This window comes from Triticum dicoccoides, chromosome 7A (genome assembly GCF_002162155.2).
Source record: "Triticum dicoccoides isolate Atlit2015 ecotype Zavitan chromosome 7A, WEW_v2.0, whole genome shotgun sequence".
Taxonomy (NCBI): domain Eukaryota; kingdom Viridiplantae; phylum Streptophyta; class Magnoliopsida; order Poales; family Poaceae; genus Triticum; species Triticum dicoccoides.
The window spans coordinates 691,577,673-691,595,909 of NC_041392.1; positions in this window are offsets into that span (position 1 = coordinate 691,577,673).

An 18,237-nucleotide genomic window follows, 5' to 3' on the forward strand; every position below is an offset into this window, starting at 1 on the left:
CCATCTCCTAGGGCCGGTGCACCCCCTAGGGGGCCTATATAAAGGGGGGGGGGGAGGGGCAGCGGCACCTTGAGTCTTGGCACCTCCCTCTCCCCTGCTACACCTCTCCCTCTCGCAGTAGAACAGCGAAGCCTGCTGCGGTGACCCCTGCATCCACCACCACGCCGTCGTGCTGCTGGATCTTCATCAACCTCTCCTTCCCCCTTGCTGGATCAAGAAGGAGGAGACGTCACGCTGACCGTACGTGTGTTGAACGCGGAGGTGCCATCCGTTCGGCGCTAGGATCTCCGGTGATTTGGATCACGTCGAGTACGACTTCCTCATCCCCGTTCTTTGAACGCTTCCACGCGTGATCTACAAAGGTATGTAGATGCAATCCGATCACTCGTTGCTAGATGAACTCATAGATGGATCTTGGTGAAACCGTAGGAAATTTTTTGTTTTCTGCAACATTACCCAACACTTAGCAACTTGGTCTTTGAGTTGGAACGAAGCAAACTTGACAAAGTCCCCAGGCCTGACGTTGCTACACTCAAAATGTTTGCAGATATCCACGAGCAAATCATCAGCGTCTGTGGCCTCGACACAGTTACTGAAGGACTTCGGCTGGTTTGCGAGGAACTGGTTGAGGGTAGCAAACTGAGATTGATTGTTGCCATGGCCTTGATTTCCTTGGTTACGCTCTTGCAAGAGTTGCATAAGCATCCGCGTGTTGGCATTGGTAGCGGCCATCACAGCTTGCCATGCCTCCAGAGGTGGAGGTGGTGGCGGAGGTTCCGGATTCTGACGCGTTGGAGGAGCCATCCTGAAGAGGGTGACATTCGTTAGCATCTTGAAAGACATATATTCAAGGTGAATCAATGGATTGAAATTGCAACATATAGCCTTAACATTCGAACAAGAATGAACGGATGAATTCAAAAGTAAATCGTCACACTTCCATAAATTGAGAAGCCACTTAGATAAAGGTAGATCAATAAAACAATAAGGTACGGATATGAACAAATAATTGGTAAGGATTACCCAATCACAAACTAAATATATGCGGAAGAAATACTAGAGCTACATGAAATCCCACCTATGAAACTCCTGAAACTTTCTGGTTATGCAATCAGGTGTTGGGGATATATGGGAAGCATAATATCTCACCCAAAACTAGCAAATCATACATCCAGCTGTATCCATCCTTCAACACATAACCAAGAAACCTTCGGAAATCATTTACCTCAACCTTCAAAAAGCATCCGTTATACGAGTTATGGCAATACTCCCGAACTCCCGCCCCAGTACTGGGTGGCGTCGAGGTTATCTCACCAACAACTGCATAAAAGAGATTTTTGATGTCGGCGAAACTCAGGTATTCCAGAACTGTAGCGATAAATTTGTGATGACAACACCTCGGAGCTCAACAACCAGGGACAATGCCACAACCCCTAAATGTCAGGAGGCACCAAGAACAATGTTCTCGTCACAAAACCATCAGAATGATTCCATGATACCCGCGTGATCCTAATTTTTTTTCATGAAATTTGAGAAGAGAAGAGTCAAAACTCTACCTCAGGAGGCCTCACCAGAGCGACGAAGGGACTGAGGAGTAAAAAGAATCCTACTCTCCGATATATATAATCCTATAAGACTCAAAACATTGTTCTAGACTCAACAACGCCATCGATTCGATCAAGCAGGGGGCTCCTAAGTCAGGGAAGGCTCTGATTACCAACTTGTAACACCCATGATGCGGCTATATCTCCCATGTGTTGGAGCACGACTTAGAGGCATAACCACATTGTAGGCATGTTGCAAGAGGGGTAATCTTTACACATCCCATGTACTGAATAAGAAAGAGGTACAGAGTTGGCTTACAATCACCACTTCACACAATACATAAATATAGCATTACATCATCCAGAATACAATCAAGGTCCGACTACGAAACCAAAATAAAGACAACCCCAAATGCGTAAGATCCCCGATCGCCCCAACTGGGCTCCACTACTGATTGTCTGGAAAGGAAACATAGTAACGTCCTGAATCCTCGTCGAACTCCCACTTGAGTTCGGTCGCATCCCTTGTACTGGCATCATCGGCACCTGCATCTGCTTTTGGAAGTAATCTGTGAGTCACAGGGACCCAACAATCTCACACCCTCGCGATCAAGACTATTTAAGCTCATGGGTAGGAAAAGGTAGTGAGGTGGAGCTGCAGCAAGCACTAGCATATATGGTGGATAACATACACAAATGAGAGCGAGAAGAGGAGCAAAGCACGGCCGATAAACTATGATCAAGAATTGATCCTAGAACTACTTACATTCAAGCATAACACGAGACCGTGTTCTCTTCCCGGACTCCGCCGAAAAGAGACCATCACGGTTACACACACCGTTGATTCATTTTAATTAAGTTAAGTGTCAGGTTTTCTACAACGGGATATTAACAAATTCCCATCTGCCCATAACCACGGGCACGGCTTTCGAAAGTTCAAAACCCTGCAGGGGTGTCCCAACTTAGCCCATCACAAGCTCTCACGGTCAACGAAGGATATTCCTTCTCCCAGGACGACCCGATCAGACTCGGAATCCCGGTTACAAGACATTTCGACAATGATAAAACAAGACTAGCAAAGCCGCCCGAATGTGCCGACAAATCCCGATAGGAGTCGCACGTATCTCGTTCTCAGGGCACACCGGATGAGCCAGCCGTCGGGTTGGCATAGACCCTGGTTGCCCAGGGGGCGCCGGACATCGCTCAGGTTGGACCAACACTTAGAGAAGCACTGGCCCGGGGGGGGGGGGGTTAAAATAAAGATGACCCTTGAGTCTGCGAAACCCAAGGGAAAAGGCTAGGTGGCAAATGGTAAAACTAAGGTTGGGCCTTGCTGGAGGAGTTTTATTCAAGGCGAACTGTCAAGGGGTTCCCATTATAACCCAACCGCGTAAGGAACGCAAAATCAAGGAACATAACACCGGTATGACGGAAACTAGGGCGGCAAGAGTGGAACAAAACACCAGGCATAAGGCCGAGCCTTCCACCCTTTACCAAGTATATAGGTGCATTAAAGTAAACAATATATAATAATGATATCCCAACAATAAACATGTTCCAACAAGGAACAAACTCCAATCTTCACCTGCAACTAGCAACGCTATAAGAGGGGCTGAGCAAAGCGGTAACATAGCCAAACAACGGTTTGCTAGGACAAGGTGGGTTATAGGCTTGACATGGCAATATGGGAGGCATGATATAGCAAGTGGTAGGTATCACGGCATAGGTATAGCAATAGAGCGAGCAACTAGCAAGCAAAGATAGAAGTGATTTCGAGGGTATGGTCATCTTGCCTGCAAAGTTCTCCGAGTTGACATAAGCTTGATCCTCGTAAGCGTACTCAACGGGTTCCTCGATCATGTACTCGTCTCCCGGCTCTACCCAAGGCAAGAACACAAGCAAAAGAAACCACAATCAACCACGATGCAATGCGCAAGCAACATGATGCAAAACATGGCATGATATGCGGGATGTAATATGCAATGCATATGCGAGCTCCGGAAGGAAAATATTGAACCAGGCCTCAACATGGCAAACCAAGAGTGACGCTAGAAAGATGAGTTGATTTCAGTCGAAATCGATATAAAGATCACCGGAATCGGATGCACGGTTTGCACTATTCTGCGATAAACAATAATGGCACTATTCTGCGATAAACATCACGATGCCATATAAAATGCAACAAGGAACTAAGCTACTGCACTCTAACATAGCAACAAGCACATGGCAGTGATCTACTCAAGATGCTTGACAAAAGATGAACACTGAGCTACGGCTAAATCACACAAGAGCAGGTTCAAACAAGCATGGCAAAAGTGCAAAAGATATCAGCTTCACAGACTTAGAGAAAATAACAACATGCCAGGAATTAACATCAGGAAGCAATGTTTAGAGCAAGATAACAACATTCGACAGGATCAGGACATAGCAAAGCAATGCATGTCATGAATCTACTCAAAGCATATAACAAAAGTCCCTTACTGACCATGAGCCAAAAGGGCACAAAAAACATGATGGCACCCATGTAAACATAGCAATTTTCGTTAACAGATTCAGACTTAGCAGAAAACTAGACATGGCATAAACAGAGTTACAAAGGCACGTTCGCGAGCTCGATGCACTCACCACAAGGCATTGCATGACAAACTAAGCATACATCCAGCAAGAAGACATGTTTAAGAAGCTAACCATGGCAAAATTAATTAACACATAACCAATCTGCCAGGAACATTTTATAGCAAAAGTAGAGCAAGATCGAGTCATGCTAGGGTACTCCATAATTGCAAACAAAGACATGGATGGATAGAGCATAACCATATGTCAAAATCATCCTTACTGAACCTACTCAAAAGAAGCATGGATCTCTCTGTATCAACATGAATACATGGCATAAAAATAATCTCAGGGAAATGACTAAGTGAATTTCCAAGTCCCTGAAATCAACAACATCACGAGAGCTACTTTGCATGCTTGTGCTAGTCACCACATTGATCACAAAAATACATGGCATACACCCCTGTAAAGATGGCATGGCATAGCCCAAAACACATGTAGAGCTCAAGTCCATTGGAGGCACACAATAATCATGGCAAAAATGACAAATGCTCATAATCTGCTAAGAAACAGAAACTAACATTTTATAGCACTCTTGCAACAGCATTTTAGGCATCAATATGGACTCAAACAAGCATGATGCAATGGAACAAAATGAAGAGCACATCCAGATGAACAATTTGATATATGGCACGCTCAAAACGGAGCTACGTGACAGAGATATGGCATGATGAAGAATGCTTGAAAAAATAACAGAAAAAGACTTAGAGTATATCGGGTCAACCCTAAACTTCCAGATCCAGATCTAGCGCGGTCTACGAGGATCGTCGGAACAGTGCGGGGGTTCGCCGGAGAAGCTCGGGGAGGTGCCGGCGGGGGTCGAGGATGGCGGATCCGGGCGGTGGCCGGCCGGCGACGGGGCCGCGGGGACGTGGCGGCGTCAGGGACAAGGCACGGCAGGCGCCGCGGTGGTTCGGCGAGTCAGGCGCGGCGGTCCGACGAGGAGGCGGCGGCCGGCGTGGCGGCGCGGCGAGGGAGGCGCGGCTGCGCGGGCGGAGGAGCGGGGCGGCGGCGACCGGGCTGCGGGGGCCGGCCTCGGGCCCGAGCGGGCCAGTGGCGGTGGGCGGTGGCCGGGCCACGTGGCGGCCTGCGGTTGGACGAGTGCGGCAGCGGACGCTTCCGGCTACGTCCGGACGTGTGCGGCGCGGAGAGGGACTAGGTCTAGGGTTTCGGGACCGCGAATTTCGGAGGGGAGCACCTATTTATAGATTCTGGGAGCTAGGAGAGTCCAAATAAGGTGCGGTTTTCAGCCACGCGATCGTGATCGAACGGCCGAGAGGATGGAGGGGGTTTGGATGGGTTTTTGGGCCACTTTGTAGGGATGTTTTGCTGCAATACACACAAGGCCTTTACGGTTCCTCGGTTAACCGTTGGAGTATCAAACGGACTCCAAATGGCACAAAACTTGACAGACGGTCTACCGGTAGTGTACCAAGGCCGCTTGGCAAGTATCGGTCCAATCCGAGAACGTTTAAAACCCGCTCACGAAAGGAGACAAAAATGGGCGCTGGAGGACGTAGGAGTGCCGGAATGCAAAACGGACAACGAGTAAAAAGCTCGGATGCATGAGATGAACACGTATGCAAATGTGATGCACATGATGACATGATATGAGATGCATGACATGGACAAAATGCAAAACAAAGAAAAAACCTAACCACGAGGGAATATCATAACTTAGAGCCGAAAATGGCAAGAGTTGGAATACAAATATGGCAAGTTACATACGGGCGTTACAAGTGGCGCTGGTATCGATCGGGAATTGATGCTTGGATGTCGCGGGTGCACCTGACGGCGGCTCCCGACACGGTCGGAGAAGGTGGGACGGCGTGGATCTGGCGCTGAATAGCATCTGGAGCTGAATAGCATCTGGAGCTTGGTCGTCGGGGTCGGAGGTCCATGGCGCGGGTTTGATGCTCCCTGTAAAGAAAAGATACGGGGAGGTGAGAGGTGAGGGAGAGATCCAGAAGGGGAAGGAATGGAGAGGGAGAAGGTCAGCGGAGCAGCGGCCGGTCATCCGACGGGAGGCAGGCGCCCGGGGTCGAGGGGAGCTCCTTGCTCCGGCGTGGTTGGTGCTGGCGATGGTGTACGGGCGGCAGCATTGTGCAGCACGGCTGGCTTGTGTATGGGCTCCTGGCTGGCGGCCGGCCTGCGCGCGAGGGCTGGATGGGCCAGTGGCGGAGGCGCGAGAGGAGATCTGGTGGTGCTGGTCAGCAGAGCTCTGGGTGGATGTGCAGAGAAGATAAGATTCTTGGTGGGATTGAGTGTTTGTCACTATTGCTTTTTCTAGACGATGCGATGTCGCTGCTACTAGAAGTCGTTCTCTTTTTTTCTTTTTGCGTAGAGCTAGATCTCTGCTAGCATACAATTTACTACTACTTGGCTGCTGTTTAAGCCTATCATAGTTTAATCTTAATTATGAATATTAGTAGTTACAGTACTTAAAAGATGTGTGAATGCCCCCGCAAAAAAAGATGTGTGAATGAAATATTGGAAAGATTTGTTCAAACAAATATATCGAAAACAAATACTATTTCTGAAGGGAAAAGATATTTGGGGCTCACCTATCGACTACCTGATCATCAATATATTCCTCAAGTCTCGATGTTCCTGATGTTGTTGATGAGATAGAGAGGAGGGAGGGACGAAGAGTTGAGAGAGTACGACAATGGTGCATCCTACTTGAACTGGGTCTAGAGGAGGGGTTGCGTCCTATTTCGCCCCGCACGCTGGCTAGGGAGAGAAAGAGAGAGAAGCATGTGGTCATGGCTACGTCGACCATGTCTGTGGTCCTTTCATGCACCACCTTCACTAGTGGAGGACGTGCGCCTTGCTGCGCCGTTTTCCATAGATGGAGTGTGTTTTCCATGCTTGTATATATTGTGGATATTTCGCGCTGTTTGTTTGTTTGTTGGGATATTTGGTGTGTTTCTTCATTTTCACTAAGCAACATACCGATATCTTGTCGGCAAGGTCGGGGAGCCCATCGAGCTTGTTGTCCCTACTGTCGGATGAGTCCCTGTATCCTCCACTGTCGCTCTCCAAAAACTTGCTGATGAACATGGCTAGGTCCATCTCGCTCTCGTGGTGTCTCCCGATCCCATCTCCGCCTCCACGTGTCCGCGGCCAAAGCTCACCGACCGGTAACCCCCCTCCCCCGAGTGCTGACACCCTCATTGAAGAAGGGCCCTCCTTCGTTGCGCCCCACAGCGCCCGACCATGGCAGGGAACCGAACTCCTTGGCCACCAGAATCATGCCTTGAGTCCCTCCCATCAAGGAATCAGGCTGTGCGGCAGCCCGAACAAATGATTCCCTGTCTAAACTCGAACCCAAACCGACCAAATCCAGTTGCGATGAGAAGGGAAGAGATGCTTGAATCCAAACCTCATGATGATCGAGCATGTGAATTCGGAGTTGAGTAAAGGGATAATGGGGAGATAGTTGATCGACCAGCATCAACCTCCCTCCAGATCAAGGATTAGAAGTAGAGCAATTGCAGCAACGCAGAGGATACTGGAGCACGCGAGAGCGAGCGGTGCCGCGTAAATAAAGAAAGCAGAGGAGAGACCAACCTTGAATTTTGCTTTTGAGGTGGCGCATGAGAAAACCAGGGAAAGGCATTGCCACTTTGCGATTTGCCTCCTACTTCCTCTGGTCCTTTTTAGCCTGCATATAAGTTTTGTCCAAAATCAAAGTATGTCTACTTTGACCAAACTTATAGAAAAAGTATTAGCATTCACAATACCAAATCGATATGGTTAAATCCATTATGAAATGTAGTTTCATAGTGTATATATTTGGTACTGTGATCCCCGCCTTCACCTCCCGATCTCCTCCGCCTCCCGTCCACCTCCCCTTCCCTTCGCCTCCCCTGATCCCCTCCGCCCCTCCCGATCTCCTCTGCCTTTCCCTCCCCTTTGCCTTCCCTCCCGCCATTGTCGGATCCTGGCTGGACAAAGCCCGTGTAGGGGGATGATGGCGGCGGCGGGTTGTCCCTCCGCCGCGGCTTGAAGGCGTGGCTGTGGCGGTGGATCTCAAGCGGGCACCTCAAAACAACGTGTGTGGCCATGGCGTCGGTCACGCATCAATGTGACCTCCTCTACCTTTGGTTTTCTTCATCGTCGGTCCAAAGGGACCTAGTAGGTGGGTGTTGCCTCGCAGTGCCTTCCCGGCGGCAAATCAACTGGAGGAGGAGATGGTGGCCTAGCTGCTGAAGTGGGTGATGATGCCACCATCGTCGGCGGCGCCCGTGGGTGTCGTTTTCCTCGTGGGAGGCGATGGTGGGGCATCCCTCGCTCCATTGTTTTCGGGGGAAACCTCATATCTGAATGAGGCTATCATTGACGGCGGCGCTCGTGGGAGTCGTAGCCCTCGTTGGAGGCGTTGAGGGGGCCTCCTGGATCAGATGATGGCGACGTCTTCGTCATCACCACTGTGGGGGCATCATCTTTGGAGACAATCATCGACTGGGCGGACATGTGGAAGGCTTGGTGGTTGGGCGTCAGTAGGTGATGGAGCGGTGCTTCATCCTACACATCGATGGCGGCGGATCTCGATGGCGTGGCGCAGTGGAGACTTGGTGTCCGATGGGTGGTGATGGACTCGTGCAGGAGGATGACGCTATCTGGCATCGTGGTGACGTTGATGGCAGAGAGACCTGGCAAGGTCGATGCATTAGTATCAGATCTGAGGATCGATCGATGGATGAAGGAGGTGACAGTCCCTCCAACGTGCGCATGTGGTGCCCACTAAAAGTGCGTCGGACCAGTGTGTAACCTAGTCCAAGTATTGTGGCTTGGATGGGGCATCTGGCATTAGATATTAGGTGTTGGTGTGATATCTGTTTGGTATTAAGCTCGGACATTCGGCACCCATTCATCACGGGGATAGGAGTAGCGACAGGTGTTGCGAAGATGGTGGCTTCAGGCTTACTGATGTATTACCTTGTAATGGCTTTGTGAATAATTAATAAAATGACTGCATGCATCGTCCAAATACAGAGGCCGGGGTACATCCTCATTTTCAAAAAGAAATAAAAAATATATTTGGTACTATAGATGTTGATATTTCCTAATATAATTTTGGTCAAACTTTGTAGAATTTGACTTGATACAAATATAATATGTAAAGTAAAAAATGACCGGAGGAGTACGCATGTATTGGTGAATTTTCCTAAGGAGCGACATGAAGCAAATGTTTGACCAGCTCAGAACCCATAGACCATAGGGGCCCACCTCGTGAAAAAAATGCTCGAGCGCTCCCTCAAATGCTGGGAGCTTGGAAATTGTAGTGATGCATGTAGCTACTCCCCTCCCTCATATCATCTCACCCGCAATTTTGCATGTCCTAATTCTGATCATGTTCGAGCCCTGATGATGGTGTTAAGGGAAGTATCCGTGTTGGCGCAGTCGGTGTGCTCCTACTGCTGGCGGTAGCGTATCAACAAAAGAGCACCAAGCAACATAAACTCTTTACTATCTAATACGCCGTCTTATCTTTGAAGTGGTCAAGTATAAAATATGAGTTCATGACAAGACGAAGAAGAATCTAAACAGATTGAAAGATAGAGCTCAATATTTCACCATGAGATAAACTCTCTAATATCACGTAAACCCTGGAATTTATTTCATACCCGTTGCAACACACAAACTCTTGCTAAAACGCTAGATTTTATTAAAAATAAGGGAATTCTCACGTTCGACCATATTATCAACGCTTATAAGAAATGGATATAGAAAGATGCACAATTGCACATGAAGCAGGTTATGCCCTTTTTTCCGTCCGGTGCAATGCACATGTATTTGTACTATTTCTAATAATAAAGGGGCTATTGTTTTTTTCCGGCACGTCACGGAAATTGCCCCAAAGTTGTAAAATATTACCCCACCAATGCCACCTATAAGTGATAAAAATATTTCGCACGCGGGAATCCTCCGCCTTGGCCGGCTCATGCAGTAGGGACCCCCATACTACGCTCTGCGCGCTGGGAGAAGACACACATCCGTTTGGACCGGCCCATGTCCGGGTGGCTTGGTTTTTAAATTTTCTTATTTCTTTTTTCTGTTTTCCTTTTTGCTACTTTAAATAATTTAGGACTTCAAAAAGTTCCAAAAATTTAAAAAATGACTTGAAAAGGTCTTGAAATTTTTAAAAATGGGAATGTTGAAATAAAATGTTTAATAAATCATAAAATGTTTGTGGATTGAAAACATGTCTGCAATTTTATAAAAAAATTCTTATTCAATTTTTTTTTGAAATTTTAAAATCTAATGTTTGGGAAACAAAAAAAATCATGATTTTAAAAGAAATTCAAGTATTAAAAAATGTTAATGAAATTGAACAAAAATTCACCAATTTAAAAAATGTTCATGAAAACAGAGGACCACCATCATCGCCTTCCTTTCTCTTTCTTGATTTTGCCTTGTCAAGTCAAACCCACAAGAAAAAGGAATAAAATTTGCTCTTTAGAACTCATTGATGCATGATACTGACGAGCACTACTCTGATGAAAGGCAAAGTCATGATACAAGGATGAAATATGTACGAAAAAATGGACGGCTTGACATATTCACACCTATGATGTGGTATCTAAGCAGAAGACACTTCAACAAATTAGAAACACTACAAACTAGACACCATATGAAAGGTGCAGTCAATATCACTCTGCCAAGTTAAAACTGTCTCGTCATAGGCGGCGTTCATCAAACTAGAAGCAATACATGCTAGAAATCATATTCAAGACGCAAACCAATATCACACTACCAACTTAAAGGTGTTCCATCATAAGTGACTGATGCAAGATACACAAGAAGAGTAGTTTCATGCAAGCACATGGTGTGATAGACAGATATAGTATGTACCAAAAACAGGAAAGCGTGTCATATTCACATGTATCATGTGTAAGCTAAGCAGATGCAGTTTACACTAACTAGGAGCAATACAAGCTAGACACCATATGCAATATGCAACCAGATATCACACTGCCAAGTTAGAGCAAGCACCTTGAATGGTGTAGTAGGGGAGCGGAGACTTGGACCTTGTAATGCACTATCAGTACAAGGAGAATCGGTACGGATGCTCCGTTTACGTTGCTATAGAGGACCACCATCATCGCCTTCCATACTCTTTTCCTTCCTCTTTCTTGATTTTGCCTTGTGAAGTCAAACCCACAAGAAAAAAGGAATAAAATTTGCTCTTCAGAACTCATTGATGCATGATACTGACGAACACTACTTTCATGTAAGGCAGCCGCATGATAGGAGGATGAAATATGTATGAAAAACAGGACGGCGTGACTTATTGACATGATTGATGTATAGAGTGTAAACTAAGCACAAGGTGCTTGAACTTGTTAGAATCAATGCAAGCTAGAAATCATATGAAAGATGAAACCAATATCACTCTGCCAAATTAAAAGGGTGCCCTAACAAATGTATTTGACCAAATTAGAAGCAATACATGGCAACTATGCCTCGGCCCGTTCTCACAAACGCGCTATATATCTCTCTACCTACCGCATAAGTGCACACACTTTATATGCATCGGCATTTCTCTTTCACACATGCTCAAAATCTCTCTCGGGGTGTCGGGGAGTCTCGCGCACATGCTCTCTCTGTATCTCTCTCTTTCTGACTACTATGTACCACTCTTTCACGAATCTCAGTTGGAAAACACTATTTCTCTCACATGCATATATACACACGCACGGTTTCTACTAGCGCTCTATACGCGCGCGCGCCCACACACACACACACACAGATATATATATATATATATATATATATATATATATATATATATATATATATATATATATATATATATATATATATACATGTGCCTACGTGTCTCCCGCACGCACATTATCTTTAGGTCTCTCTCGCACGCATTGCGCCCCCAGACACACCTCTCTATTAGTAGTTGGCAGATATGATTCCATCATATCATTCGGTAGTATATCCCTTACTGTTTAGGCTGGATGGTAATATGATGCAAAGTTTTACCCTAGTTCGGACCCTTGCAGTTGAGGGAAAAGCCTACTCCTGGTACTGTATATTAGTGATAGGGGTGTGTACAAAGTACACATGAATACCAGGCATTGTGCGTGTGTGTATACTATCGACGAACTAGCCCCCAAGCTTCTATAACATACTGGGGACCTAGGGTTACAAATCATGTATAGTCGGCTTATCACCAGTGGGGATAGAGTCCTCCGCGACTCTAGTAGCTAGCTTCGTGTTGTACGCCGAGTCCTCCACATGGGTCTTCGTATAACGCGTCTCGATCCAACCTAAATGGCGTAGGATGGAACCAACCCATGAGTCCTTATGTTGACCCACCACAACTAGAAATGATGTGCCCATCACACCACACACGCAATAGGCCACTAAGAAAATAAGCATATACAATAGTACAATGTTATACATGAAAGTTAATTGCATGATGCATCCAAAAATATTTGTTCTGCATTATGAATGTTTATATATCCTATATACTTAAAAAGTTCATCCCCACTATTTGATTTATTTCTACATGCAAGCTATCCACCTTAGCAGTGTGCCACATAAGCAATTCTTGGAGTAAATAATGCTAGACCGTGCCTTCAATTACCAACGTACAGAACCGAACGAACTGAATCCTACCTCTTCTACTTCCCCTTCCATGTCAAACCGTAAATAATGCCAGACCGTGTCAATAGTTTGGAAGCCCGAAGGAGCAGGTTGGCCTCCCCCTTCCCCGTCCCCTCTGCCTTCCGCAAACTCCCCGTCCATCCAACACCTCCTCCCTCACCAAAGTATTGCCTCCCGTCCGCTCGCGTTGGATCCGCACAAATCTTTTCATGGAAGAAGTGATTGATGTAGCCATTCCCGTGCAGCCGAATCAGCATGTGCACACACCATTCATCTGCATCGGGCCCTCCTAGAGCTCGCGGACTTGGACGCGCCCCTCCGTGCTTTGGGCCTTCATCGTGCTCGCCGCCTCAGATGCACCAGACGCAGCCATCGCCACCGTGGCCCTGATTCCAGTGGGCGCTCTACTCCGGGTCTCCTCACGCTTGCGGCCTCGGACAAGCTGGGGGTAATAGAAGCAGGTAGGCAATCCCGTCTGTCCACGGTACAGAAGGTTGGTTCATCCATAACCTCTTTCTTAGAGAAACACAGTACGAGCGGACCAGCAGTGGTCTGCATCGTTTTGTCTTGCACAGAATCACGAAGTACAGGTTGTGGTCAACATACTCCTCATGTTTCAGTCAACGTTTTCTCATCAAGTATCCTCAAGGCTATGCCAACTCTTTTCGATCGGGTGATTCTATTCGGTAAAAGTATGCTAGCATTACCAACTAAAATCACTCTCCTTGTTTTTCGGATACTGGATGCGTGGTTGATTGCTTGACCAAATGATTTGAAGGTACACACATATTAAAAGTTGGGCACGTGTCGAGTTATAATCTCAATGGCTTACTTTTGGTTGATTTTTTTTGTTTTTTTTTGTTTTTTTTTTGTTTTTTTGAGAATCTTTTTTTTGAGAATCTTTTTTTTTTTGAGAATCAAAAATACCACGTCCTTGGTGACTCCCAGCACGGCCATCGTCCTGCACTTTCTTATGCAGTACTATGGAGGCTACAACAAGTTGAAAACAAGCCCCTATTCCTACATCCCGTTGTCCATGCACAGACAAATCAGAGCGAAATCTTTGCCGATTTGTGCTATGCACATTTTTGTCTCTCAAAATTTAATATTCTAATCCATTTAAGATTTGTTCCTACTTTACCTGAAGTTGATTGCTTCAGCAATCCTTTTGCCCGACTATCACCAACACGTTACTATTGGTATGTAGTTGATTGATTGACCGAATGAATGCTCTAGCATGTTTAAAACTATTTGGTCGGGTACTACATGAAGGGTGTCAAATTGCATGATCCAGCTTAAGTTATACATGACGATAAATCACCCTTGATTAGGGTTTTCACTAGAACATTAGTAGTACTGTATCAGGTTACTTGGTTTGATATTGGGATTCTGGTATGCCATTTGGTATGGTATACTTAGCGATTATTCATATTGTTTCAAAAGTATGTAAATAAGGAGTCCACAATTAAAGAAAGTGTTCATGGGTCTTGGCACATGGGTGGATATTTCTAAAAATGCGCTACTTAAATATACATCAAGCTTAGCAATTGAATATCTCCAGAAGATGGACAAAGCTGATTTTACAACCTGTGAAAAATTGGAATACTGTTCAATTAATAAATAGAAATAATAGACTAATGTTTGTGATTTGAAATTTATAAATATAAATTATGTTTGATTCAATTGCTTTAAATTTTGGATTAGATGTGTTCACATACATAAGGAAAGCAGCTTCACATCCACTTAATGAAGGGAGCAGATGATAACCTACAAGAAAAATCAGTGAGAAAAGCAACTATATGCATATACTCTTCTTGTTCTCTTTTTGAACATCATGCATCTACTCTTCTTTGTGTTATCTAATCTTGTTTTGTGGGGGTTGTGTTATCTAATCTGATTAATCTCTCTCTCTCTCTCTCTCTCTCTCTCTCTCTCCGCGTGCAATTTGCGAGTGCCTGGAGATATGTAATGCAATTATGAGTGCAAACCTGCAATTGATTGGTTTGTTGAATGTCTCCATTAGACTTTCTTCCATTGTCCTTTCAAGTAGCAAGAGTACCCAGTCAATAAAACTAAATCCCACATAACATTTTCAAAGACATGATTGCTTTGTTTTATGTTGTTCTCTTCAATTTGTGAGTACCAGGCAAGATGTCATGCAACTCCTTCCCCTGCCCTTGACATTCTCGATGACGTATCGCCGGTGGAATCACAAATTTGGATTTCTTGAGGCGCAACCGATTCCCGCCGCAATGCACGGGGTATCATCTAGTTCTCCTAAAATATTAGTCACGAACGAAGGGCATATCTCTCCTTGTCTCCGCCGGACATCCCCTCTTTCTACACCACTTTCACGTACGCACACAAACTATCTCTCGGCCCTCTAAAAGTATGCATGCCCACGACACATTCACACATGACGGTCACTATATTTCAAGCTAAAGCACTATACGGTCACTGGAGTTCAGAATATGCTCATTACGGTCACTGTATACATTCTCGTGGTGATCATACGGTATCTAGCTCACGATACATCTCCGTATTTTCTTGATGACACTAACGGACTTTGCATTTGATGCGTGCTCCATATTTTGTTGACGACACTTACGATTATTGTATTTGAAGCGAAAGCACAATATGGTCACTGGACTTCAGAATAAGCTCATCACGGTCACCACATACATTATGTCGTGCTAACCAACATGTGGTTGGATGGTTAGGAGGACAGTGGTTTCTCGAGCCCACCAGGGTTAAAGTCCCGGTGCTCGCATTTATCCTGGGTTAATTTCAGTATTTTCCGGTGATGTGCGTTTAGTGGGAGGAGACGTTCCACTCGACTATGAGGCACCTATGGTGACTTCATAAAATCTCAAGATCATATGCTGGCTCACTCTCTCGAAGGTGCTCATAGGGGTAGGGTGTGCGTGTGTTCGCTTATTGCGGTGAGTGCTTGCACGTATATATGAGCCCTTGCGTCTGTACCGTGTTAAAAAAATTCATGTCATGATTATACAGTCACTGGCTCACCTGTACAACTCCGTATTTTGTTGATGACACAATCAATTTGACCAGTCAAATGTTCCACGTGGCGCAACTAGTGTTGCATCATCGGGGCGCGTAACCATGGGGCCCACCTGTCAGCCCGTATATGGAAAAAAGAAATGGTAGTTTGAGTCTGTACTCCGTAATTTGTTGATGACATGATCAATTGACCAGTCAAACGGTCCACATTTAGCAACGCACATTATCATAGGGCCCACCCATCAACGCGTATATGAAGGACAAAAATGGTAATAAATTAGTGGTCGGTGGGTACTGGAAGTTGTGAGACCTCTGGTAGGCAGTCACCGGCGGTGAGGGAGGGGCGTTGATTGGGCGGTGGGGTGGGGATCACCGGAGAAAAAGCTCGACGCGGGGGGCATAGAGGGATGACCGGTGCGGCGGCGGACTGGCGGTGGGGAGTGGTTTCGGGGCGGGCGGGGCGGCGTCGCGGCGCGGGCTGGCCGCAGGCGGCGGGGGCCGGAGGTTCGGCTGATGGTGGCTGGCGGCTCAGGGGGGTGGAGTTTGATGATAAACTGCAGGCCCTTGATTTTGTATCCAACGGCTGTAAAATCTAATGACCAGAGATGAAAAAGTTAGTCGACTGATGTGTAGCCTCACCCCGCACGTACACATGCACGCACGCAAGACATGCACGCATGCAGGCATGCAACACTGACACGTACACATAACGAACACACGCACGCGTGCAGGCGTGCAACACTGACACATACACATGCACTCACAAACACACACACGTACGCACACATGCATGCAACACTGAAACGTACCCTTGCACGCACGCAACACTCGCACGCCTGCATGCACACAACACACGATGCAAGACCCACACTCAACCTATATGTGCATGCACCCTTTGTTAAGGACATGAATTGTTACAGGTATTAATCAATCTTATCTGTGATAAGCAGAACATTGATGTTTGCAGCGGTCTTTATGAATCACAACGTATCGAACGGACTATCAACATAGTAGGCTTATCTACATGAAAAGGATGACGTCACACTCAATGAACAATCATCGGTTTATGAAATGCCCGCTTCTGACCGCCCTGGCCCACCAAAGGTTCCTCTGCTGTGCGCTGCCTGCGTTGGGTCACTGACATGTAGGCCATGTACCCAAAGAGCCCACACGTCAGTGGAAGAATGGCGTGGTGTCCTACGTTAGTCGAGGGCGCCACTCGATGCACACCCGACTGAACACGCCTCCTTGCCGCATTCAAACGCCTCCATGAAACCCGCCCGTGTGGAAGCGGAGAAACCCACTCTGTGTTGGGATCTATGATAGGGTGCATCCACTGCAAATTAAAATTTCCTACGCACAGAACAACCAAGAACATGCTACGGGAGATGGATCACAGTTCGTTACCACTAGACGCGCAGTACCGTGCAGTGGAAGAAGAGTTGGGGCAGCGCGTCCACGTGGATCGTCTCCTCCTCGTCCGATCTCCCTCGTACAATCGGTGGTCGGTTCCCACGTACAGGTTCGCCGGAGCAGCGCAAGTGCACCGCCTCTAACAGTATCCGCGCGTGCAGGAGGAACGTCGTGCGGTGGACTGCTAGGTCTGATCACACAACCGACGGAGAGTGGAGGTGTCTATTCACAACACATGCAAACCCTAGTGACAGCACCGAAGCGATCAACCGTGTGAGTGTGCGGCACCTCCACTACATATAGGCGTCCGTCGCGGGCTCAACACTTGGGCCTCGCATGGACCCTAAAGCCCATAGGTCTACTCGGCCACAATCCGAATATAGTTCGGATCACATCCGACTAGTGTCCTCGGATCCGACCTCGTAGGTTCCTTCCCTTAAGCGCGTGACCCCTTAGGTTCAAGTTGGCTTGGACGCAGTTTGGATCACCTCCGAACTGCACGGTAGGTAGCGGCCTCTAGCAAGGCATGCCGAACACCAAGCAGACTATGAAGCTGGTTAGCGAACCTATACATCACACTTCCATTCCTTTTGCCACACGATTTATGTTGTCGAGCTCAAGGCGAGTCTGTCATCCTTGTGCTAGCCCGACCTCTTTCTCGTTCCAGTGATGCCGACCAGAAACCGGATTATCTCATAATCCTTCTCGCATGGCCATGCTTATCCTGGTCGGATCACACGAGGGGCCCAGAGTATATCTCTCCTGATCGGAGGGGCAAATCCCATCTTGCTCGACCACGTCTCGCAGCATGGTTCTGGACAAATCGGAAACCTACCTTTATAACTACCCAGTCACGGAGTAGCGTTTGGTCGGCCCAAAGCAAGTCTGTCACCATCCCGAGTACATGCGTCAGCTCAGGTCTTAGGACATAGAACATATATTGTACTAGAGACGCACAGATGACATATCGCTGCGTCTCATAGTTGGGTTTGTCCGACTCAGACCTTATCTCGAC